General features: G+C 35.5%; 1 pseudogene; it reads right to left on the bottom strand.

Annotated features, from left to right (window-relative positions):
• Positions 1-15,388: 15,388 nt before the first annotated feature.
• On the bottom strand, positions 15,389-15,631 carry LOC113595286 (protein CEBPZOS-like; annotated as a pseudogene).
• Between the last annotated feature and the right edge of the window lie 10,241 nt (positions 15,632-25,872).

The raw sequence follows: 25,872 nt of genomic DNA, 5'->3' as shown, positions 1-25,872 counted from the left end.
AAATTAAAAATAAAATGGTCATACCTAAAACATAAGGGTATCGGAAGTTTAAAAATAAAATTATGGTAAAAGATAGGCTCTAAAAAAGAAAAAAGAAACAAACTGGTGTAGGTGGATTAGTGGTTCTAAACCAGGGTCAGTTTTGCACCCCAGGAGACAATTGGCAATGTCTTGAGATATCTTTGTCACAAATTTTGTGTGTGTATGTGGCGGGTGGGGCTGTTTTAAGTACTGTAGCTTTACAATAAATCTTTAAATCGAGTAGTTTTAAGTATTCCAATCTTCTTCTTCTTCTTCGAAGTTATTTTCGCTGAATAAACAAAAACCAAAATACTTTTAGCCAACAACTGTGGAATATACGTCCTTTTAAAATTCATATGGAGCATTCACAAATTAAAACTACATTCTAAGCCATAAAACAATTACTGTTAATGAATTGAAAATAATCGAAATTACGTACAGGACATATTAGCTTGTGAAAGTGAAATGAACAAAAAAAGCACAATAATTGAATGGTCATGAAAAAATATTCAAGCACTTGAAAATCAGACAACTTTCTTCTAAATAATCCATGAATAAAAACAAGGAAATTAGAAACTACTATAAAGTGAATAAAACCAATACCACAACGTATCCCAATTTGTAGATTGCACCTTAGTAATGCTTGGAGGAAAATTACAGCATTATATGCTTATCATTGCACCACTAAACTTCCAATAAAACTCCCTTTGCACAACTACCTTGTGAGACTGATCATGTAGGAAAAACTCTAGGGGGGAAACTAAAAAGATATCATTTGGAAGAAAAGTTTCAAGGAAGACTGGATATTAATTAGAGGTAGGAACAAGGACGAAAAGGCTACTACTAGGGGTCATGTACAAAATTTTTCCTAAGAATCCCATTTATTTATTTTTATATTTTTTTAAGTGTTTATTTATTTTTGACAGAGAGAGAGAGAGAGAGAGAGCTGGGGAGGGGCAGAGAGAGAGGGAGACACAGAATCTGAAGCAGGCTCCAGGCTCTGAGCTGTCGCACAGAGTCCGACGCGGGGCTCGAACTCACAAACTGTGAGATCATGACCTGGGCCGAAGTCGGACACCCAACCGACCGAGCCACCCAGGCACCCCAAGAATCCCATTTCTTGTACTACCTCCCTACCCCATTGTTTATGGCTTTTTCAGCTGTAAATAAAAGACACAAATTAGCATAAAGCAAAAGGTAGGTTTGGTAGTTTATGCAAACTGCAGAAAGAGTGATACTCCTTATTCCTATGAAATCATGTCTTTTTATTGATTGCAACTCACTTCCCTATTTTTCTGACAACCATGGAAATGGCAAAAATGCTCAGACTAAACATAATGCAATGATATCTCCTATAAATTTAAGTTCATTCAAAGGAAAGAGCAAACAAGCAAACCTGGTGTCATATTCATATATTACATTCAATTCCACATCCAGATTTTCTCATAGATTTCATAATTATTTTTAGGTGTGGTTCTCCTTAATATTGTATACCATCTAAATATTCATGCCTCAGTGTACTCTAGTTTTAATGGCAAATGCAAACAGGATCACCGTTATGAACTCCCTCTGAAAAAATAAGAAAAGGGTAAGAACATACTGTGATCTCTGATCCACATACTGTATTTCCTGGACAGTGATATTAAAGATTCATCTCTCTGGAGCTGGCGTAAATTTCCTGATTTACTAATGTAACTGAATACATTCTTATGCTGTATGTATTGGTTATTTCCATTGCGCAATTTCTTCCAAGCCCAGAGCTGTGTGGGGTGACAAATCTCTTGTTAGGATCTGGACCACTTTAGCTTCCTACTTTTTGTTGATGTGATTATGGGGATCTTGGAATTGACTTGGAGACTGACCTGTGAAGCTTCCTGTTAGAGTCTGGATTTATCTTCAAAAAACAAAACAAAACAAAACAAAACAAAACAAAACAACAACAACAAAACCAACAAAAAATAAAAATCTTTTTTTTTAACCTTCATTGGTTTGCTGTTTATTTTATCCTAAATGGCCATTAGGAATTAAAGAAAAAAATGAAATAAAGTTGGGCCAGGAATCTGAATTCAGAATTGAATATTGAAGAAGCTATCTCTTCCTATCTCCTTTAGCCTCTTTTTAATAGAGTTTCTCTAGACTTTTGCATTGGAAAAAAAAGGTGGGGGGAAGCAATAGCCTCTTCTGATAAACACAGATAATCTGTCCACTTGGACACAGTCTCCTTACTAACAATTCCAAACAGTGGGAATAATTATCCTTGTGAGGAAAAGATACACAATGAAGTACTTAGGAAGAATCAGACGAATCAGCTTCTATGCTTCCTCTAGTGCTCCGGTCATTGTCCGTTTTTGTTCTAGAACTGTAATGTAGATTTGAAATTTAGGCATTTGCAGTTTGGCAGGGTGCCTGATTGACTTGTATGGTCTTGAGTTACTTGTCATGGATAGAGCACTTGTCTTTCTTCTTCCTTTCTAACAGACTAGCTTCGATAGAATCTTAACTCATTTGAAGTAATTCATTGAAGACTGCAAGAGGTAGCCAAAAATACCCCAAAAGTTGGGTAGATTTCTTCCAAGTCCTCCTAAACTGAAAACTGAAAAAAAGCACCAGGTCTGAGAAATAGGCAATGATTTTGTCATATGTATCACTGCCAGATTTAGTGTAGGACTTGGAGTCAGTTTTACTGAGCGGTTATGTTTACATGCCTCTATAGTTCTTTCACCAGATAGTTCACTGTTTTTTTTGTTTTGTTTTTGTTTTTGTTTTTAAATTTATTTATTTTTAAGAGGCAGAAACAGAGCATGAGCAGGGGAGGGGCAGAGAAAGAGGGAGACCCAGAATCTGAAGCAGGCTCCAGGCTCTGAGCTGTCAGCACAGAGCCCTACGCGGGGCTCCAACCCACGAACTGGGAGTTCATGACCTGAGCCCAAGTCAGATGCTTACCTGACTGACCCATCCAGACAGCTCACTTTTTGAGTTACTTCTACATTTGGTTCCGTATGTTAACTTTCAATCTTCGTTGAATTAATTACAATCGCCTCCACAGTTCGAGTGCCACCCACGTTATCTGTGGATATTGATGTTCTGGCTGCTGAGGGAACCCCAGCTAGCATTCATAGCCCGGGGCATTCTGCTTGTGCCCTCAGTTTCCGTGATGAACTGAGGAGGCAGGGAGAGGGGAAACAGACATGGGAGTAGTCAAGAGGAGAGAAATAGAGGGTAACTGCTGTGGGAATAAATTTAAAAGTGTTCCTGCTGGAATTATGGATGTTTGAAAGACAAGCAGCCAAATGTGTTCATAAAGACACTTACTGAGGGAGCTGGCAGCTGTGTTTTGTCAAGCAGTTAGAAGCCGGAATCTTAGGATAAAGGCTGTAGAGAATAAGGGATAGAATTAGGAACTTCTGATCCTGAGGGAGCAGATGAATTTCTGCTTCACAACTTCCCCTCACTGGGAAAGAAATGGGGAAAGAGTCTTTCATTTTGACTGAGACAGGAAGTTCATGGGGCTACTCACCTTCATATGCGGTGCTGTTCAGAGGCCTTGAAAGTGAGCGTGTATTTCCTTGTAGGACATTTATCCTTGTAGACATTTCAGGTGGATTTTTATGCCAGAAAGATGATCATAACCACCAACAAGCAATCAAGACTCTTTTAGGCTTGGCTGCACATCAGTGACATGTAATACTACTTCTTAAGTAACTACTTAAGAAAAACATAAAAAATGCTTCTCACTAATTATCCCATCACTTAACTGATGCCTGCACAGGAACTGATGGCTTGTGGCTGATTCTGCATAGGGGCAAGTATGAAGGATGAGATGAGTGCTATGATCAGGGATCTTTCACAACAAAAAGTTAAAAAATTCTGAACTACATGTGTTTTCCTCGATGATGATAGACAGTGTGAGCATTCCATAATTGGCAGCCTACATATTTAAGGGTCTCAAGAACTCAGCATTACTATCTTGTCAAAAAAAAAGAAGACTTTTGCAAAGTCTGCCGCGAAAGTAACCTAGTGAGAGACTGAATAGACAAATAGAGTAGACTGATCCAGTGATAGATGGGAGAATGGTCAGACCATCTATAGAAATAGGACCCTGACCCACAACCAGTCCAGGAAACCAATCTCTATTCTATAGTGACCAACCCAGGAAGCCATCCTGCTGTAAATTCAGAGTTACAGAAGGTCAGACTGCTATCTCCACCAGCAATCCAAAATCCAAACAGTAGCCCCTGTAACATTTGGATTCAAATAGACAGAACTTAGTTAATAACTGGCAGCTTCTTTAATTTTTGTCCCTGCTTCTAACTTCTGACCAACTAGAATAAGCCAAAGATGTACCCTTAACCTATCACATAAAATGTTCCACTTCTAGTTAAAGAAATCTACAATTTCTGTGTACTAACAGCCTTCAATGAGGGTAGGCCTGAAGCCTTCCTTTTTCCTCACTATAAAACTTTTCTACTTCTCTGCCTCCCTTTGAGTTTCTGCCAAAATGCAAATGGTTGTGGCTGACATCTACAGCAGTCTCTTAATAAATATCCTCCTCTTGTTTTCATTTGGTAGATCTTCATTTATTTTCCCACTGCTATATCACAGACCCCTTTATAGCAGTTTTACAAAGTGAACAAAAAAAATTTTTTTGAAGACAGTGATGAGGATTTTGCATTCTCTCTCTACTTCCTCGATCTGACAGACTTACTCTTGAATTCAGCATCAAGGAACATACTTTCTATTTTGTAAAGCTCCATTTATTAACCTTGTATTTCACATCAAAACTGTAGGTGTGCTCTAATATCTAAAACTTTCATTTATCTTTTGCATTTATAGAATCTATTGTTTATCTCCATTTATTTAGTGTTTCAAATGCTTATTTTAAGGATTGTGTTTTCAATTTTTGGATTTTCAGTTGGTTCTTTGTCATAATTACCTGTACTTGATTCTCAGGTAAAAGATCCCTGATCTGCTTTATAGATTTGGGGTTTTTTTTGTGTGTGTGTGTATGCTCATATCTACTCTACATATTTGAGAATTTAACGTTCTAATTTTAAAGCACTTTCAGATTGCTGTATTATTTTTATTTCTATGGCATAGATTCTTCGATCTTTCAAGTTTATCAAAGAACTTTATTAGTATTAGTTTCTTTATACATGTGTGATCAGGTGTTGGGAGTTTATTATGTCTTGAGGGAGCTTCCGTTTTCTCTCAACTTCTTTCTCCCTTTGCTGTTTTGTGATTCCATGATTATCTCATACAATGACCTCCAGATTTCCAAGCCATTAGTCTAGTAGCTCGACTTTCACTCCATGATATTGTCCTGTAAACCCGTCAAGCCTACATAGGCAACAATCCACTTCCTAGTTCCCAGTTACTGTCTCACAACAAGAAAACTCTGTCAGCAGTTGCTCGTTTTTCTGTATTCATCGATGAGAGGGTGAGCGGGATTCTAATTATTGGCTTCACATAGAAAAGTTGGTTCTAGGTCTTCTTTCACATGAGGTGTAATCAGTTTCATTTTTACATAGGAGTAAACTTTGTGTGTCCACTGCTTGCTTTTGGGCTCTGGATCCTTCCGTCGCACCCTTACTACCTAAGTCACAGCTTCACTCTGAGTTTCTTTTTTTCTTTTTTTCACTTTATTTATTTATTTATTTTGACACACACACACGCACAGAGAGAGAGAGAGAGAGAGAGAGAATGAGCAAAGGAGGGCATGGAGAGAAGTGGAGAGATAGAGAGAAGGGGATCTGAAGCAGGCTCTGGGCCAACATCAGAGAGCTCAATGCAGGGCTCGAACTCACAAACCCCAAGATCATGATCTGAGCCAAAGTCGGATGCTTAACCAACTGAGCCACCTAGGCGCCCCTTCACTCTGTTTCTTGTTCTGTTTCTTATTAAGGGAGATGTTTTGCTTTGTGTTAGAATGTGGCTATATATTATTTATTTTTTAAAGTTTTATTATTTGAACAAGGGTATATACATTGATATTTTTAGGTGCACCACATAGTGTTTTGACAATTCTGTACATTGTGCAATGCTCACCATGATGAGTATAGTTACCATCTGTCACCATAGAATGCTATTACAATATTATTAACCATATTCCCTATCCTGTACTTTTCATCTCTGTGACTTATTTCATTTATTTATAATTGGAAGTTTGTACCCTTTAATCTCCTTTACCTATTTTTCCCATCCTCCAATCTCCCCTTCCTTTGGCAACTACCAGGCTGTTCTCTGCATTTGTGAGTCTATTTCTGTTTTTTGTTTACTTATTTGTTTATTTGCTTTGTTTTGCTTTGTTTCATTTTTTTAGATGCCACATATAAATGAAATCATGTGGTTTTTTTCTTTCTCTGATTATTTCACTTAGCATGATATCCTCTAGGCCCTTCTATGTTGTTTCAAAGACCAAGATCTCATTCCTTTTTTCATGGCTAAGTGATATTCCATCGTATATATAGACTGCATCTCCTTTATCCATTCATCTATTGATGCTCACTTATGTTACTTCCAGATCTTGCCTGTTGTAAATAATGCTGCAATGAACATAGGGTTGCACATGTCTTTTTGAATCAGTTTTCATTTTCTGTAGTGGAATTACTAGAACATATGGTACTTCTATTGCTAATTTTTTGAGGAACCCCCATACTCTCTTCCACAGTAGTTGTATCAATTTACATTCCTAAACTGTGCACAGGGCTTTTCTTTACTCCACACACTTGAAAACACTGGTTATTTCTTGTCTTTTGGATACTAGCCATTCTGACTGGTGTGACGTGATACTTCACTGTGGTTTTGATATGCATTTCTCTGATGATTAGTGATGTTGAGCATCTTAATATTTAAAATATTTTATTTGTAATTTATTTTTATTTGTACCAGATAAAAGTGCTTATAAATTGTGTGCTGTATCAATAAACGATTCATCAGCTGTTTCATTGCCTGTATCAACTGAACTGTTTTTTTCCTTCAGCTTTACTGTGACGTTCTTGATAAATAACAATGGTATATCCTAAAGATGTATTTTGACTGGAGAGTTATTTCAAAATAATGGTAAACGTACATTTTCTGTGTCTTTAGGTTTACTGCTTCCTGGCTGTCCAGTATAGCTTGGATAAGATGATAAGCTTTGAAGTCTGATATAGGTTCGAGTACCAGTGGTTCCACTTAGGAGTGATCTGACATTCAACAAATTAATTAGACCTTTTCAACCTTCAGTTCCCTCACATGTAAAGTGAGAATAACAAAGTTACCCATATCATAAGATTCATGGAGTTAAATAACAAATATATAGCGCTTACCATGGTGCCTCGTATGTAGCAAACACTAGATACTACTGCTATTGGTGTAGTTGTCGTTCTCAAACGGAGACCTAAATGCCTTCATTTCTTCTTTCTTTATTCACTTATCTAGCTAGCTAGCTATCATCTATTTAAATCAACAATTGTGTTTTTCAATTTCCCATCCCCTGTTTTGTGTTTTTTGGTTATTGGTTTGGTCATTTTAACCTGGTTGTGAAATTGGTATATGCAAAACTTCACTTTATAGTTCAAAGTTTTTGTTTTTCCTTTTAAAGGAAGGACTACTAATTTAATGCACAATAATTTTTGAAAACAAGAAAGGAATATTTATTTATAAACCGAATTATGCTTGGTCATAGAGGACATGGATCTTAGAAATAAATATTGATGCATACATGTCACGCTCTTAGTATTACATAGAGAACCATAGTTTAGGGAAGAGTACATACCCAAGGCATATTCACAATCAGACTTGGTAAATACTCATTTAATAAATACTATTGCTATAGTTTTCCATAAGACTTTTGTTTTATTCTGGTGAGTAATAGATGAAACATACAATTAATGAAGATAAATTATATTCCCATTGATAGAATAATCCAAGTTTAAATCTCATTTTACAATTTTGAATCTATATAAAACATAAAAATTATAGAATTACACAGATATTTGGTTAATCAAATGCAGAGTTAGTGTGGGATTTACATTTGCATTATGATTTTATTATAAAATAGTATACTTATAATTAAATGCCATAACACCATTTATGAAGGACAAATTTTAATGCCTAAGACTCTAATAATATCCTATTATAGGATCATATGCAATGCAGTAGAATCATGTTGTTAAGCAAAAAGTCTGTAAAGTAACACACACACACACACACACACACACACACAATCTTTTACATTGAGTCAATTGTGTTTTCCAAATAAGGACTAGAAAGGGAGTCTACTGATATTATATTTTATTTCCCATCTCAAAAGCATTCACCATTTGCTGAGTTTTTCCTCTTAGACTAAATTCTGTCATTATTCTGCACAAATAATGATATGCTTTTTTACTTCATGAGAGTTCATTCAGAGGGAAGATAATGCTTTTTTCTTAAAAACAGTAAAATTATATCACTCTATGCTTTATTTATAAATCATACAAACTATTTTTTGCACTTAGATTTGTAAAAGCGTACAGAAATTCTTTAAAATATATATATTTTGTAAGTTCTGCATGTTTTGATTGTGTATACTTGTGGCTGTTTAAAACTTGATTTTAATAGCTGTGTTTTTTTTTAATGGTAAGATAAAGTCAAATTAATCTTAGTTTTAGTGAAACTATAACCTTTGAGTTTACAGACAACATCTGGAGGAAACAGCTGGGTAACTGATCAGGTGTTTTTTCAAGTAGAAGTGCAATGTGGTGTTCCTGTGGTACTGTTTAGAGATTTTCAATTCTCACATCATGTAACACACAGTGGTGCTATTAATTAGAAACTGATGGAAAGCCAGAAATAAATCCTTATGTCAAGTAGAATGTCTTACATGGAGGAGATTCGAAAGTCATGCAACTTTCTGAAATTGAAATGTTCAGGGTAACAGCAAGGAGAACAGACTCCCTGCTACCAAGTCAATGTTTTCCAAAAGCTAAATGTTAATTTCTCTAATACCTAGTTTGTCTTTTAAATGCATAACATCAAAATGGACTTTCCTGTTAAAAAAAAAAAGTGTTCCAAAAAGAAACTATTAAATTGTTCGAGTTCCATTGTATGTGCCTTATAAAATAAATTCAAATATTATGCATTTCCTACTACTGCAGACTTAATAGCTACAAAATTAATGTTGTCCCCTTTCACTACAGTGCATTTGCTTTTTCTCGATGTAGTATATTACTACAGTATATATACAGTAGTATATTACTACATCATAATTCAGAAATAAGTCATAAACTTCAATATCATCTTTGGCTGGTAGACTGGACTTTTCCTAAAATGTCTAACAGGATCTGTGGTCTTAACGCCTGCCCTAACACATTGGATAGTTACTAGTGCCAGTTTCTTATCTACTTCATCTGTGACATATCTGGCTGTGTCAAGCTTGATTTACCATTAAAAATGTACAGGTCATTGCTACTCAGTGTGTAGTATGTGAAGCAGTAGCCTGGACACCACCTGAAAGCCTGTTAAGAATGCAGGATCTTAGGTCCTACCCCGGACTTACTGAATCAGAATCTGTGTTATCTCAGGGTATCTGGATGATTTGTCTGCACATTAAAGCTTGGGAAGCCTTGGAGCTTTGGTGATCTGCCATGGCTGTACATTAATGTGCTTATAGAGTTTGCGTAGATAGCATCACCTGAACCCCATCACTGAAAGAGAATACTTGGATGAGGTTTGGGGGGGTGGAGGATGGGGTAAGCATCTACATTTTTTAAAAGATCCCAGGGGATTTTGACGCAAAGAGAAATTTAATTCTGATAACATCAGCATTATCTAAGTATGCCTGTGTAAATGCACGTTCCTGGATCTTTCTCCAGAGATATGTTTGGAAGTCCCCAAACTATCATCCTACAGTCCACAATAAACCAATGGCCTTATTAAAGCTGTTATAAAATTTTCTGACCTTTCACACAATTACCTAAAACAATTACAATGTTTTCTAGGTGTATATGGAATAAAAATAATATAGGTAGGTAAAAATGTCTTCAGACATATTTAATTAAGGTTAGGTGCCTTTTTTTTTTTTTTTTTTTTACAATTCTTTCAACTTTGACTTCGCCGGCATCAATTCACCCTTGGGTAGAAAAATGCCTTTAATACTTACAGAGGTCACTCATTTTCTCATATCATACTGACTAGAGGTTTTTGTTTGTTTGTTTTTGTAAGAAGAGTAAAGAAACTTTCCCAGAAAGTCTTAATGAATATATCCTTCATACTTGTTTGTAAGCTAACCATTGCAACCAGGTCATTTGCTACTTAGCTTAAGCCCACAGGGGATTTCAGGACTGCTACAACACATGGGAAAGGTGAAATCTACCAAAGGAAAACCAGGATGAAGGTACCTGGATGAAGAGAAAGGAACTCTATCCTGGAGAAGAAGCCAGCGGATATTTATTCTAGAGGTGTTTTGTTAAATGTACTTTGAAGAATTAGACTTGGTAAATAGCTATGTATTTTCAAAATACAATACTTTGGATTCAAGAAAAAGTTTACATAACAGAAATATGCACTCTGGAAAAAATTACAAACTTTTTAATTTGTAATAATAAATAATCTTTTTCTCCAGTTTTTTGAGAAATAATTAAAATGCTTTACTATTTAAATTTAAGGCATACAGCAAGATGGTTGGACTTACATACATATATTATGAAATGTTTGATTACCACAGTAGGTTCAGCTAACATCCATCTTCTCATATAGATAAGATAAAAAGAAAAGAAAGAAGAAAAGAATAAAGGGAAAAAATTCTCCTTGTGATAAGAACTCTTAGGAATTACACTCTTAACAGCTTTTCTACATATCATACAGCACTATTAGCTATAGTCATCATGTTGTACATTACATCCCTAGTACTTAATTGTCTTATAACTGGAAGTTTGTTCCTTTAAAAAATTTTTTTAATCTTTATTTATTTTTGAGACAGAGACAGAATGCAAGCGGGGAAGGAACAGAGAGAGAGGGAGACACAGAATCCAAAGTAGGCTCCAGGCTCTGAGCTGTTAGCACACAGCCCCACGTGGGGCTCAAACTCAGGAACTGAGAGATCATGACCTGAGCCAAAGTCAGAAGCTTAACTGACTGAGCCATCCAGGTGCCCCAGATCAGTTGGAAGTTTGTTCCTTTTGACCACCTTCCTCCAATTCCTTCTTCCCCTAACCCTGACCTCTAGTAAACAGAAGTCTGATATCTTTTTCTCTAGATTTTTTGTTTGGTTTGGTTTGATTTGATTTCACATGTAAGTGTTAAAGTATTTGTCTTTAAATGTCTAATTTATTTCACTTAACTTTCAAGGTCCATCCATGTCATTACAAATGGCAGAAATTCCTCATTTTTTATGACTGAATAATATTCCATCACACACACACACACACACACACACACACACACACACACACACACATCCCACACTTCTTTATCTATTCATCCATCGATGGACACTTAGGTTATTTCTGTCTTGGCTCTTGTACATAATACTGCTATAAACATGAGGGAACACACATCTTTTTGAGTTAGCATTTTCCATTATATGTGGACATATTCATAGAAGAGGGGTTGCTGGATCATTTGGAAGTTCTAATTTTGAATTTTTGAAGATCCTTTATACTGTTTTCTATAGGTGCGAATACCAATTTGCTTGCCCACCAGCAGTGCGTAAGGGTTCTTTTTCTCTGCATCCATGTATAAACATTGTTATCATTTGTCTTTTTTATCAAGGCCATTCTAACAGGCATGAGGTGATATCTCATTTTGCTTTTAATTTGCATTTTCTTAATGACTAATTATGCTTAGCATTGTTTCATGTGCTTGTTGGTCTTTTGTATATCTTCTTTTGAAGATATATCTGTTCAGGTCCTTTGTTCATTTTTTTAATTGGATTATTTGAGGTTTTTTGTTTTTTTGTGTTTTTTTTTTTTTTTTGCTATGTTTGAGTTGTGTGAGTTCTTTATATATTTTGGATATTAACCAAATATGTGGTTTGCAAATATTTTTTTCCCAATCCATAGGTTATCTTTTCACTTCGTTGATGGTTTCTTTCACTGTGCAGAAGCTTTTTAGTTTGATGCAGTTTCACTTTTTTAGTTTTCATTTTGTTGCTTGGGCCTCAAGTGCCATATTTGAAAATGTATTACCAAGACCCATGTGAAGGAGATTTGTTCTTATAATCTTGTTTAAGAGTTTCATGGTTTCAGGGCTTACATTGCATGTAAGTCTTTAATCCATTACTAGTCAACTTTTGTAAGTGGTGTAAGATATGGGCCCAGTTTCATTCCTCTACATGTGAATATTGAATTATCCCAGTGCTATGTATTGAAGAGACTATCTTTTCTCCAGTGAGTATTTTGGCTCCCTGGTCAAATAGTGGTTGACCATATATATATTTAGGTTTCTTTTGGAATTCTTGATTCTATTCCATCGGTCTATCCCTATGTGTTTTTATGCTGGTACCATACCGTTTTCATGACCACAACTTTATATAATATAATTTGAAATCAGGAAGTGTGGTACCTCCTGTTGCTTTGTTCTCTCTCAGGATTTCTGTAACTATTCGGGGTCTTTTGTGGTTTTATATAAAATTTAGGGTTTTTTTTTCCATCCCTATAAAATATGCCATTAGAATCTTTTTTTTTTAATTTTTTTTTTTATTTTTGAGAGAGAGAGACACACAGAGTATGAGCAGGGAAGGGGCAGAGACAGAGGAAGACACAGAATTTGAAGCAGGCTCCAGGCTCTGAGCTGTCATCACAGAGCCCCATGCAGGGTTTGAACCCACAAATGATGGGAATATGACCTGAGCTGAAGCCAGACACTCAACCGACTGAGCCACCCAGGCGCCCCTATGCTATTAGAATCTTGATAGAGACTGCAGTCAGTCTCTAGATGGCTTTTATAATATTGCTATTTTAACAATATTAATTCTTTCAATCCCAAATTGGGATACCTTCCCATTTACTGGTGTGTCTTGTTTCTTTTACCAGTATCTTATAGTATTCAGAGTAGAGACCTTGAAGCTCCTTAGTTAAATTTATTCTAAGTGTTGTTTTTGATGCTAATGTAAATGGGATTGAAATCTTTCTTTTTCAGAAAATTTGCTGTTGGTGTATAGAAATGCTATTAACTTTTAAAAAATATTAATGTTTATTTATTCTTGAGAAAGAGAGAGAGAGCGAGTGAGCATGAGTGGGGGAGGGACAGAGCAAGAGAGGGACACAGAATCTGAAGCAGGCTCCGGGCTGTGAGCTGTCAGTACAGAGCCCCGACACAGGGCTTGAACTCATAAGCTGTAAGATCATGACCTGAGCCTAAGTCGGACACTTAACTGACTGAGTCATCCAGGCACTCCATAACTTTTCTATATTAATGTTGTATCCTGCAACTTGACTGAACTCATTGATTAGACTAACAGGTTTTTTTGTTTGAGTCTTTAAGATTTTCTATATGTAAAGTCATGTTGTATGGAAAAGATAAATTTTTATATGGAAAAGATAAATTTTAACTTTTTCCTTTCCAATTCTGATACTATTTATTTATTTATTTATTTATTTATCTATCTATCTATCTTGTCTGATTGTTCTAGCTAGGACTCCCAGCACTATGGCGAATAGCAGTGGTGAGAGTCAGCACCCTTGTCTTGTTCCTGATCTTAAAGAAAACTTTAACATCTTCCACAACTGAGTATGATATTAATTGTGGGCTCATCATATATGGCCTTTATTATCTTGAGATATGTTTCTTCCATGACTACTCTGTTGAATTTTTATCATGAGTGGGGGTTAAATTTGTTGAATGAGTTTTCTGCATCTACTGAGGTGATAATATGATTATTTTCTTTTATTCTATTAATATAATGTATCTCACTGATTGATTTCCATATGTTGAACCATTCTTGCATCCCAGGTATTAATCCCACTCAATTATGGTGAATGATCCCTTTAGTGTGCTGTTGAATTTGGTTTGCTAGTATTTTGCTGATAATTTTTGCATTCATATTCATCAGGGACACTGGCCTATAGTTTTCTTTTCTAGTGTCCTTATTTGGTTTTGGTGTCAGGATGATGCTGGTATCATAAAATGAGTTTGGGAGTGTTCCCTCCTTTTCAATTTTTTAAATAATTTTGAGAAGGATTGGTGTTAATTTTTCTTTAAATGTTTGGTAAAAATCATCAGTGAAGCCGTTTTGTTTTGGGCTTTTTTTTTTATTGTTGTTGAGAGGGTTTAATTACTAGCTATTGGTCTATATAGATTTTCTATTTCTTCCTGACTCAGGCTTGGAGAGTTGTATATATCTAAGACATTTTTTTCATTTTTGTTAGCTTGTACAGTTTGTTTGCATATAGTTATTCATAGCAGCCTCATGATCCTTTGAATTTCTTTGGTGTCAGTTATAATGTCCTTTTTCATTTATAACTTTGTTGGTTTGGATTCTTTCTCTTTTTTCTTGGTTAGTTTAGCTAAAGGTTTGTCAATTTTATCTTTTCAAAAAACCAACTTTTAGTTTAGTTACTTTTTTCTATTTTTTCTGTTTTCTGTATGTTATTTATTTTTTTAAAAAAATTAATGTTTATTTATTTTTGAAAGACAGAGCCAAAGCTCATGGGGGAAGGGCAGAGAGAGAGATAGAGATAGAGACAGAATCTAAAGCAGGCTCCAGGCTCCAAGCTGTCAGGACAGACCCTGACATGGGGCTCGAACACATGAACTGTAAGATCATAACCTGAAAGTTGGATGCTTAACCAACTGAGCCACCCAGGCACCCCTATATTATTTATTTCTGCTCTAACCTTTATTATTTCCTTTCTTTTACTAACTTTGGACTCAGTTTGTGCTTTTTTTTTTTTTCTAATTTCTTAAGGCATATCGTTAGGTTGTTTATTTGGGATCTTTTTTTGCTTATTGATGTTGGTGTTTATTGCTACGAACTTCCCTCATAGACCTGCTTTTTCTCGCATCCCATAAATTCTGGTATGTTGTGTTTCCTGTTCCATCTCAGAAACCTTTTTTTTCCAGCTTTAATTTCCTCTTAATCCATGGGCTGTTCAGGAGAGAGTTACTTTCCATTTTTCAACTCTAGAATTTTTGTTTCTTACATTTTCCTTGTCAAACTATTTTTTTTCCTTTCATGTCCTAGTCTTTTATTTGTTAAACGATAATCTTTTATAATAAATGCCGAAGAAAAGCAACAAACAAAAGCAGGGGATTTGCATAGTATATGGGAAATGACTAAGCCATGGCAGACCAGAAGTTCCTGTTTTGTTTTGTGGGGCCAGGAGTCTGCAATATGGTATGCTCATCTTCTCCCCCACAACGGTGTCAAACAGCTTAGATGGGAGGCTGAATGCAATGACTTGTCCTAATTTTTGCTCTTCAGCCATTTTTCATGATCTCCTCTCTGACTCCATGCATTCCAGACCGTTCAATGGATTTGTAATAAACTTCGAGGATGAAGGGAAATTTCTGGCTCATTGTTTGCCTAAAATCTTGGATTGTGTTCATCTTATTAAAGAAAAAAATATGCTCCAAAAACACCCACAAGTTCAACTACTAAAACTCCTTTAAAGATCTTCTTTTCCAGTGGTTCCATAGCACGGGCCATCATATAACCAACAGGCAGGTGCGTGGTGGGAATGGAGAATTGTTTATTGTTTACAATGTTGTACCTGAGGTGCTTACATGCGGGCAAACTATTTGTTTGATTCATGCATTGTTTTCCTAATTTTGTTAGTTGCCTATCTATGTTTCCTTATAGTTCATTATAGTTCACTGAACTGCCTTAAGAGGATTATCTAAATTCTTTGTCTGAAAGTTCATAGATTTTCATTTTTGTTAGGTCTGTTATTAGACCTCTATTAGTTTCTTTGGTGGTGTCATATTTACCTGATTTTTAGTGATCCTTGATTCTTTACGTTGGTATTTGTGCATTGGAGTAGTTTGGCTCCTCTTCCAGACTTTACAGGTTTGCTATGGAGAGACAGTTCTTCTTCACCAGTCAGCTCAGTTCGGGTTTCTTGGTGTGACTGCTGGTATTGTCTTTGTACAAGTGGGCATGCTGTTACGGTTTATTTTGGGGGGAGGCAACTGTTTGAGTTCTGAAGATAGTGATGAGGTGGGGGCATCCCACTGGTTGAGAACAGTGGCTAAGACTGCTGACTTGGTTCCCTACCCATGTGAGGCTGTAGGATGGCTCTGCAGTTCCTTGAATTCTTTGGTCAGACTTACTAGCTGATTGACACTAAATACTGTGTTAGGTAATAGATAGGGCTATGAATTAGCTTCAGTGCCCTGGCTTGCTATCCTACAGGTCCAGGGCCTGTACAGCACAACACGTGGGAGTTGAATCAGGTGTCAGTGTGTACTGAATTCCCTGGTCAGGTGAGGCCCCTGGCTTTGCTCTGCAGACAAGGAAAGCCATGGTCTGTGGTCTCAGTTCAAGTGCCTCTGTACTTTGGGCTATTGAATTGACTATCCAGTGTCCTGTGTTAGATTTCCTGGTCAGAAAAGCTGAATGCTGTATTCTGTGATAAGAAGGGATTAAATTAGATTTCCTGCTTGGACACAGTGAGAGAAGCAGCTCTAAAACTTTACTAGCTCTTCTTAGTTTGTTGTCTTAAGTCAACCAGCACCTCAAGTGTTTTGGCTAAATAGGGCCACTGACTTTGCCCTGGGGGCGATCGGCTCTGTTTTGCTGACTCTTGGCTCAAGTGCTACTGAGCTGCTCAGCTTCCAGGAGTTGTCACAGGCCTTCTAATCAGATAGGGTGAGAAGACTTTCACCACACAGGGCGGGACTATGTCTCAGCCCCCTTGCCTGGGAATCAGGGGGAGATAATACTCCAGGCTACTCTTAGTTTTCCAAACAGGCTCTCCGAGTGAGAAGGACTAGGAGCTACCCTCAGCCTAGGCACTGAATTAATCCCCCTGCCTGTGCATAGCCAGGAGCCTCCATGTCAAGTACTAGCTTTGCTTTGGAGCAAATCAGTTCTGTCTGCCCACCTCTTGGCTCAAGGGCCACTGAGTTGTATCACTTCCAGGAGTTGTCACCTGCTCACCATGTGAAATGGGCGAAAGACACTTTCTACAATGAGTGGTGCTGTGACTTAGCACCTTGCCTGGATGTGAGCAAGCCAGACTCTTGGGCTGGCACAACTCTATATTTGAGAATACAAATGAGGCAGATCTGTATTCTGCCAAGTTCGCTGGTCAGAGTATGCCCCAAATTGGTCCTGTTGGTGGGTGAAGCCACTGTTGGAATTACTACTGAGGCCCTATAGGTATAAACTTGGTCTGCCAAGATCCTAGTGCTGGTTTTTGGAAGCACTCCTATCCCCCGCACCTACCAGTAGTCAGATTCCCAATGGGTGGGAACTGAAGATTTCCTGGCAATCACCACGGTGTAAGATCAGAGTAAGAGCCCCCCAAAATGTCCCACAAAGTGTACCCCAAGGTGACCCACAAAAGGCTGGTTGTCACCTATGTTCTCTTTTCCCAAGGGAGGAGCTGAAGGCTCAGGAGATCTGTGTGGGTGGAGTTCTGCTGGCCTGGAGGATGGGGAATGTGCTCAATGTTTAGCTGATTCTTTTACCCTTCTAATGTGGTCTGTCATGTCTCTCAGATTGAGGGGGTACTTCAAGCTCAACCCCATATTCTAGGATTCTTTCAATGGTATCCTCTTTTGAATAGATGTTACTTGTTCTTCTTGTGAGGGGGGAGCAAAGTTGGGAATGACCTATGTTGCCATTTTGGTGATGTCACTCCCTAAATAATACAGGAAAATAAAATGTCTTGACTAAAGTCCTGAATGTAGTATCTATCTTTAATTGGTACATAGCCAAGTAAAAAAAAAATATTTGTTTCTCAAAATTTTTTTCATTTTTATGCAATGAAAAACTGTTTTTGCTTATTTCAGTATATATTTAAATTCTAGTCACAGACTCAATTTCACCATATGAAATTTTATAGTACGAATTCCATGTTACATTTGAGATAATCAATCATGTTTCAATGTAATCCACATTGCATAGAAGACTTTTATTATGAACATTATCGTTGTAGTATAGTAAAGTGCATTGTTAATGAAGCATGGAAAAGGAATAATTTCAACTAATAGGCATATACGTCAAATTTCAATTAGGACTATGTTGGAATCCAAAAAGAGATATGAGCATGTAAATTTAAACCTTTGACCTTCACCATAAAGAACAGGTCTGAGAGAGAAATTAAACTAATTTGATGTAGCATACAAATTTGAATAAGTTAATGTGTCCTGAACTCTGTCATGACTCTTAGACTGCATATGATTTTTTAAATTTTTATATACTTGCAGCTTATGACTTTGAACTGTTTGCTTCTATTCCACATATTAAAATATTAAGGAATAAAACAATAATGACAACACTTAGCAAGAGTTTATTGTGTGACTACTTTATTAGGCGATATACTAATATTTAGATGACTTGTCCTGAATTAGTGACCAGTGAAACATGTCAGACTCACAGATTTTTCCCCCTAAGGAAACAACAATAATTCTATGGTATTATTAAATATTCAGTGAATTTTCAAGTTTCTGTTCAAGTTTCAGTGAATTTTCAAGTTTCATATATATATATATATATATATATATATATATATATATATATAGGGGGAGAGAGAGAGAAAGATGTGGTTGGTTTATTTGAATCATAATCCAAATAAAATTCATACATTGAATTTAGTTGACTTCTCCTTTAATTCTACTTTAATCTATTGGTTGCCTTTTCCATGCCTTTTCTATGGATGAACTGAGCTTTTTCCCATTAAACTTCCCTACATTATAAATTGTTTTGATTGTGTACTTGTAATACATTTTAAAAATTGTCACTCTGCCCATGCATTTTTACTAATTAATCTGGAAGCTTCTTCTGACTCAAGTTTGATTGTTTTTAAGAACATTTTATGAGTATTTCAAGGTTATAGATGATTTCCAAAATGAGTGTTTTACTCAACATCTAAAGTGAATCGCTTTAAAATGTGACAATATATTCACACAATCATATATATACACACATATTTGGGGAATCATCTTCCTTAATGAAGACGCACACGTATTATTTGATAGCTCAGTGACCTCTTTCAGTGATAGTCTTCCATTTAAAAAAGCCTTGAAATTTTTCACTTTATACGCTTTCTATATTCTGCTTTATCAAAAGCATCTTCATCACACCCCCTTATGTTTAGGAAGACATTTACTTTTTGCTTAAAAGTAGATTTTCTGCCCCCATCCTTGGTCTTAAAACCTAATCTTTTTCTTCTCGAGTCATTTTTCAGACTTATACATATAAAAGGCAATTTATTACATACGAAATGAGATAAAGGGCATAAAATTTAGGAATTGAGATGGATGATATGTTGTATATTGCTCCGAGCTGAGGTCACCAAGGTCAAACAGAAGTAAGATTAAATGGTTCTGCCCTGGATTCTCAAAGCGTTTCCCAAAAAATATGTAGGAATGAGACACAGAGAAATTTTAATTCAAATGTCAACTGAGACTTAGTAATTTATCTGAAATGCTGAGATACAGAAAAAGATCAACAAAGTTAAAGTAATGCAGCATACTACAGGCAATTGATAGAACTATGTCATACCTAAACAGCACTTACCTATTAATGGTGACAGCTGTATTTGCCTGGTTAGAATTAAAAACAATATGTTATTTACAGTGTGTAGTTTTATCTAGAAGTGTGATACAGAGCAGGCTTGTGCAACATTTTAAAAACACAGAAAAATAAGAGCTATTGTGTATTACAATAATATTTTGGAAGCTGTATCTTTATAATTGCTGTGAATAAACAGTGAAATGTATTGTTAAAGGACGAAAGATTTATTATTTTACCATGACCTTAGGGTCCTTTCACTAAATTTCTTCTATTTTAAAGACAAAGACAAAGCCCAAAGAACCTATGGTTTGCGTAAGCTCAGTAAACAAGTTAAATGAAGGACTGAAACTTGAAACTTGAACCTAGGTTTAATGGTGCACTGCTACTGTATGTGGGTTTATTGTTGTTTGTTTTTTGATAGCACTTCAGTCACTGATTTGATTTTCATTTTCTGGAAAAGGTTCTTCTCTCTATATAATATTTCCATTAATTTAGTGTATAGTCTAGTTTTATAAACACCAATTAATACATCAAGTTTATGATATATATGTAAAACCAAACTTTTTAAAGGACAATTTTTGTGCTTTTCATTCTTTAAATACAGCCATTTATTTCACATACTAAAACAAATTGATGTTTTATTCTCACTTTTAGGTGAAAATCTCCCTACATACTTTACTTAGGTTTTCACACTTGGGAATGACAGGGATAATACAGTATAGATCTTCCTGTACTTACTATGGAGTTACATCATGACAAACTCATCATGAATTGAAAATATCCTAAGTTAAAAATGCATTTAATTTGCCTAACCTACCAAATGTCACAGCTTAGCCTAGACTACCTCATTAGCCTACAGTTGGACAAAATCATCTAACACAAGGTCTGTTTTATAAAGTGTTAAATATCTTACGATATAATTTACTGAATACTGTATTTAAAGTGAAAACAAAAAAGGGGCTCCTGGGTGACTCAGTAAGTTGAGTGACCGACTTCGGCTCAGGACATGATCTCACAGTTTGTGGGTTGAAGCCCCTTGTCGGGCTCTGTGCTGACAGCTCAGAGCCTGGAGCCTGCTTTGGATTCTGTGTCTCCCTCTCTCTCTGTTCCTCTCAACTTGTGCTCTCTCTCTCTGTCTCTCTCTCTCTCTTTCTCTCTCTCAAAAATAAGTAAACATTAAAAAAAATGTTTTAAGTGAAAACAAAATGGTTATATGGTTATAGAATAGTTTTAAGTGTGTTGGTTGCTTGCCTTTGTGATGGTGTGGCTGCTCATATCACTAGTCTAGGAAAAAAATCAAAATTCAAAATTCGAAGCATAATTTCCACTGAACGTGTTGCTTTCACACCATCGTAAAGTCAAAAAATCATTAAATTGGGGACTGTCTGTAATTGCCATGCTAGTAACAGGTTATTTATCTGCCCTGAGAAATTATTAAATACTTGGTATTTCAACCTTAACATTTTCAAATAAGTTTTCTAGTAACTACATCCCATATTGCTTACTAAGTGATAGTATGAATTTGCACACCAGGGTCCTTGTCTGTTTCTGATTGGTTTATGTAAAATTTTATGTTTACATGCAAAAAAAAAGAAAGACAGAGAAAAATAGAATGATAAATTGTATAGTATTTGTCTGGTTTCTTTGATTTTATAGTTTATTCTATGGTCTTATGTCTTACAAAGACATCTTACTGATTTACTTTAGCATTGCAGAAAATATTGACATACTTCATAATTCACTGAAAGGGCAATTTGATTTTAAATCATGCAGGCATAGGTTTCAAAATGCATGGAGTAGGTGAACTTAAGGCAATCCGATCATCAATATGGTGATTTTGTTTAAACTATTATATAACTTGAACCGATGTCTCATTTTAACTTTAGAATATGATGACTATTTCATCAAATTAATGATTTTCAGTGACTGGAAATGCATATCATAAATCCAAGGTAATTGATAACTTCTATAGAAAGGAAACTTTTAATGATGCAGGTCACACCATTATGGCAATTTCCTGCACTCTATTATGTGACCTTTAGGACTATTAAATGTTTGTATCTTCGGTTGTTTCTCTAATCTTACATACCATTTAAGTTGATTTCAGGAAAGGCATGTCCAATAATAAGTGAAATTTAAATTCCAAAATTAAAAGCTATGTTTCAAAATGGGAACTAAATTTATAAGGTAAGTTAATTGGTATAAAAAAAGAGATACCATATTCCATTATTCAGATGATTATGCTTATTAGTGCAAAAGTCACTTGATGTGTGTGATAAGAAGGTTTCTAGCAGATGTCTCTTTGATGTAAGATATAAAACAGCACATACCTCATTAAACAACACATCAAAAGCATAAAAATGCAACCATTAATCTATATTTCATAATTTCCCCATAATAACTCTAAGTAAAACTCATTGAACACAAATGAAAGAGCTGTAGAAGAAGGTGATATTAAAATTCACATATGGATCAGTCCTTGTTCTTTTGAATTCTATCAAACATCTGTTGGTCCAAATTGAATATAAAGAGTGAAAAACAATTTAATATATGAGTTATAACTTAGGAACTTTTCCAGTAGGAAAGATGACCACTTTCATGAGTTCATCAAAAATGTACATGTTATCAAAGAATGTTAGACTTGGTTGAGGTACTAAGTACCATCAAACTCAATTCTTATACTTTTAGGTCAGCAAATTGAGGCACATAGGGATTACCTAACTTGCTTTAGCTCACCCAATTAATCATACTAGGATCTTGATTAGAACTGAAGTTTTTAGACAAACATTTCAGAGCTCTTTGTACTTTTCTACCATGCTCTTAGAAGTATACTTTCTATCTCAGAGAATCTTAATTTCTTAGATTGCAAAATGACTTACTTAGAGTTGTGTTATTTGGCAGCATAAACAGAGGCCCAAGGCAGGTGTAATATATGACGTATAGAAGGAAGGGTCATTAATGTGGAGAGCCTCTTTATTCACTTAAATTCTACTTATTACTCCTCAGTTATGTCAGATATAATTTCCATAAACACATAAATATATCAATCTATCAATCAATCTATCTATAGCTCACTTCAACATTTACCTGATTCTAAGTCCTGTTTCCTGAAATCCTGAGACCCATTTTTGTCCCTTTCATGGCCACAGTGACCCTTCTTAAGTCATTCACCCAACAATTATCACACCAATGTAAGCTTGACAGCCTGTTTTCTTGCCTCATCCAGTGTCTGTGCCTTGAGTGTGGGAATTGTATCCAATTCATTGTTGTATTTCCAACATCTAGAATTGTGTCTGCCTTATTGTAGACACACACACACACACACACACACACACACACACACACACACACACACAAGAAATAATTGACCAAAAGAAATAATTAAGCCAAATTTTAGAAAGAAATCCCTGATTACTTCTTTTCTTTTACCAATTTTCTGTGAAGTGTGTCTCGTTTTCTAGAAAGGATAACAAGTTCCAAGATTTTAATAGGGGTTAGCCTATTTATTGTGTTATAGTGGAATAGATTGCTTTTATGTACTATGGAGATGAGCTCATTCTCTAGAAAACCCTACTTGATCATGAATAATTGTCCCATCTTTCGCTATAAACTGTAATGTAGTTTTTGGTTTCTTTTGTCCTGCTAGATCATTAATGACTATTTGGAATTTATTTGTGGCAAACTTCAGTGAAGAAATAACCAATGAACTGTAGTTTTGTTTGCTAAAAGAGTGTCCAAAGAAATATCTTTATTTTATTGAAAATGTGCAGGCTTCAATTATCTATAAATATAGTTGCTATCATGAAATTTAAATATTCATATAATATCAACATCTAACCAAAAAATTACGAGAAAGAAAGATACCAACAAAATAAATTATCTACATTTTACATTTACCTTCAGGGTCTTGAAATCATGCTAACATATATAAACTGTAATATAACTTTACATGAAATAGAAACTCAAATACTTTTCAAAAAGTTTATCAAAAGCTCTTATTCTAATTCTTATAAAGAACTGTTTTATTGCAAACATATTGATATGCATTATATTATATAGTGTCTTTGTCATATAGCATCCTCATACAATTTATTTCTATAGGGAATACTCTGAAAAATGCAATTTTACTTACTTTGCTCCTCCCCAGCTTTATTACCTGAATTAAAGCCATTGCCAGCCTTCTATATTTGGCTGAGATGAGTAGGAACTATTACTCAACACTTAATTGCAGATATTTAGATTTTAAAATAGTCATTATAATTTTGGATACATTTTAATATAACTATCATAAAGCAAATGTGTTATCTAGAAAATAAACACAATTAGAACAAATAAATTATTAATAATTTTATTTACATTTGAGTAGATTCTTCCTCTGTTGCATTTGGTCCATTGTTCCATACTACACGGAAGTAAAGTTTTAAAAAACCGAAACTTCACAGAGACTTTAGGGGTATTTTGCATACATTACTCATCAAATTCTATGTCCAAGGAATTTGGTACTACTTTTATCTTCCTTTTACAGATGTTAAAATTGAAGCACAGAGGGATGACTGGGTGGCTCAGTGGGTTGAGCGTCCCATGATCTTGTGGTTTTTGAGTTCGAGCCCCATGTCGGGCTCTGTACTGACAGCTCAGAGCCTGGATCCCGCTTCGGATTCTGTGTCTCCCCCTCTCTCTGCCCCTCCCATGCTCATGCTCTGTTTCTCTGTCTCTTGATAATAAATAAACGTTAAAAAAATTTAATAAAAAAAAAGTGAAGCACAGAGAGGTTAAATAACCAACCCAAGGACACACAGTTTATAAATAGAGGATCCAGATTTCAAACCCAGGCTATTTCTCTTGACACTTTTGACCACATAACTAGTCTGCTTTTCTGAAGAAAAAATATTTTCAGCTCTACTCATACAGATAGAACTTTAGTTGTTCTGAAATAATTTCATGGTTATTGTTGTTTTGGTCCTTTTAAATGTGCTTTAAAACCAAAATCAAATAAGTAAATCTGACTTTCTTACAGCAAAAATGGAATCATAATTATGCTTCTAATACTCAACTCTAATATAAGAGTACCATGTTTACTAAGTTAAAGTAACTCTTTCCAGAAGAAATGATTTAGATTCTTGGGTTCACTGAGGCAAATAACCCCTCTGAAATTTTAATCCACAACCAGTGGCATTTTTTAATTCCCTTTTGACCAATTTAAGTGTGGAAAGAAATTTTGATAGTTTTAGTTTTTTAAAGTGGTTCATTTTAACATCCAACAGGATAATCTGCCTCACAGAGTCATCTTTATGTATTTGTTTTTTAATGTTTATTTATTTTTGAGAGAGAGAGAGACAGAGATAGAGACAGAGCATGAGCAGGGAAGGGGCAGAGAGGGAGACACAGAATCTAAAGCAGACTCCAGGCTTTGAGCTGTCAGCATAGAGTCTGACACAGGGCTAGAACTCACAGACCACGAGATCATGACCTGAGCAGAAGTCGGACACTTAACTGACTGAGCCACCCAGGCGCCCCTAACCTTAATTTATAGTTTACTTATCTTTATCAAAAGGTAGAGTCTTGTTATCAAGATTTGGGGCCATTGCCTAAAGGTGTTGAAATTCAAAACACAAATCATCCACCTTAAAACTTCATTTAATAAAATAACAAATTTTTTTAAAGTTATAGTTTTCCTTGGATTTGTCTGCAGTTTAATGGTGAAGCCAAGAGTAGACATATACTGAAGTATATGTGATATGTTTGTATTTGGGATGGAGTAATATTTGGGGAGGTAAACAATAAAAAAAAGAGAAGGTGTGGTCCAAGGATGATAAATTCAAATACCTACAAGGGACAGGCAGGAACAGAAAAGAGGGAAAAGGAATCAGATAGGGGCTGTAGCAAACCAATGAAATGTACCCATTTGAATGAAGTAGCTCCAACAAATTGTTGACCTGTAGGGAAGTGGATTCATTGTAGGGAAATCTCACAGTTCCAGAGAGATACAACATCCAGATTTGTATGAAAACGTCTCCCTGTTCACACCCCAGTAACTAATCCAAACATTTTCATATTCTTCTTAAACCAATCAAAATATAACAGCTGAACAGACCTAGCCCCCAGAATAGTTTTTGCTTTCTTGAGAGATTCATGATAACACATTGCAGAAGGAAGATGATGACTTATAAAATGTGAGCACCATTAGATGTGAATTCTAAATAAAG

The sequence above is a fragment of the Acinonyx jubatus genome, chromosome C1 (assembly GCF_027475565.1).
Source record: "Acinonyx jubatus isolate Ajub_Pintada_27869175 chromosome C1, VMU_Ajub_asm_v1.0, whole genome shotgun sequence".
NCBI classification, from domain to species: domain Eukaryota; kingdom Metazoa; phylum Chordata; class Mammalia; order Carnivora; family Felidae; genus Acinonyx; species Acinonyx jubatus.
The sequence above is the reverse complement of the archived record's forward strand: the minus strand, read 5'-3'. Positions and strand labels throughout refer to the sequence as shown.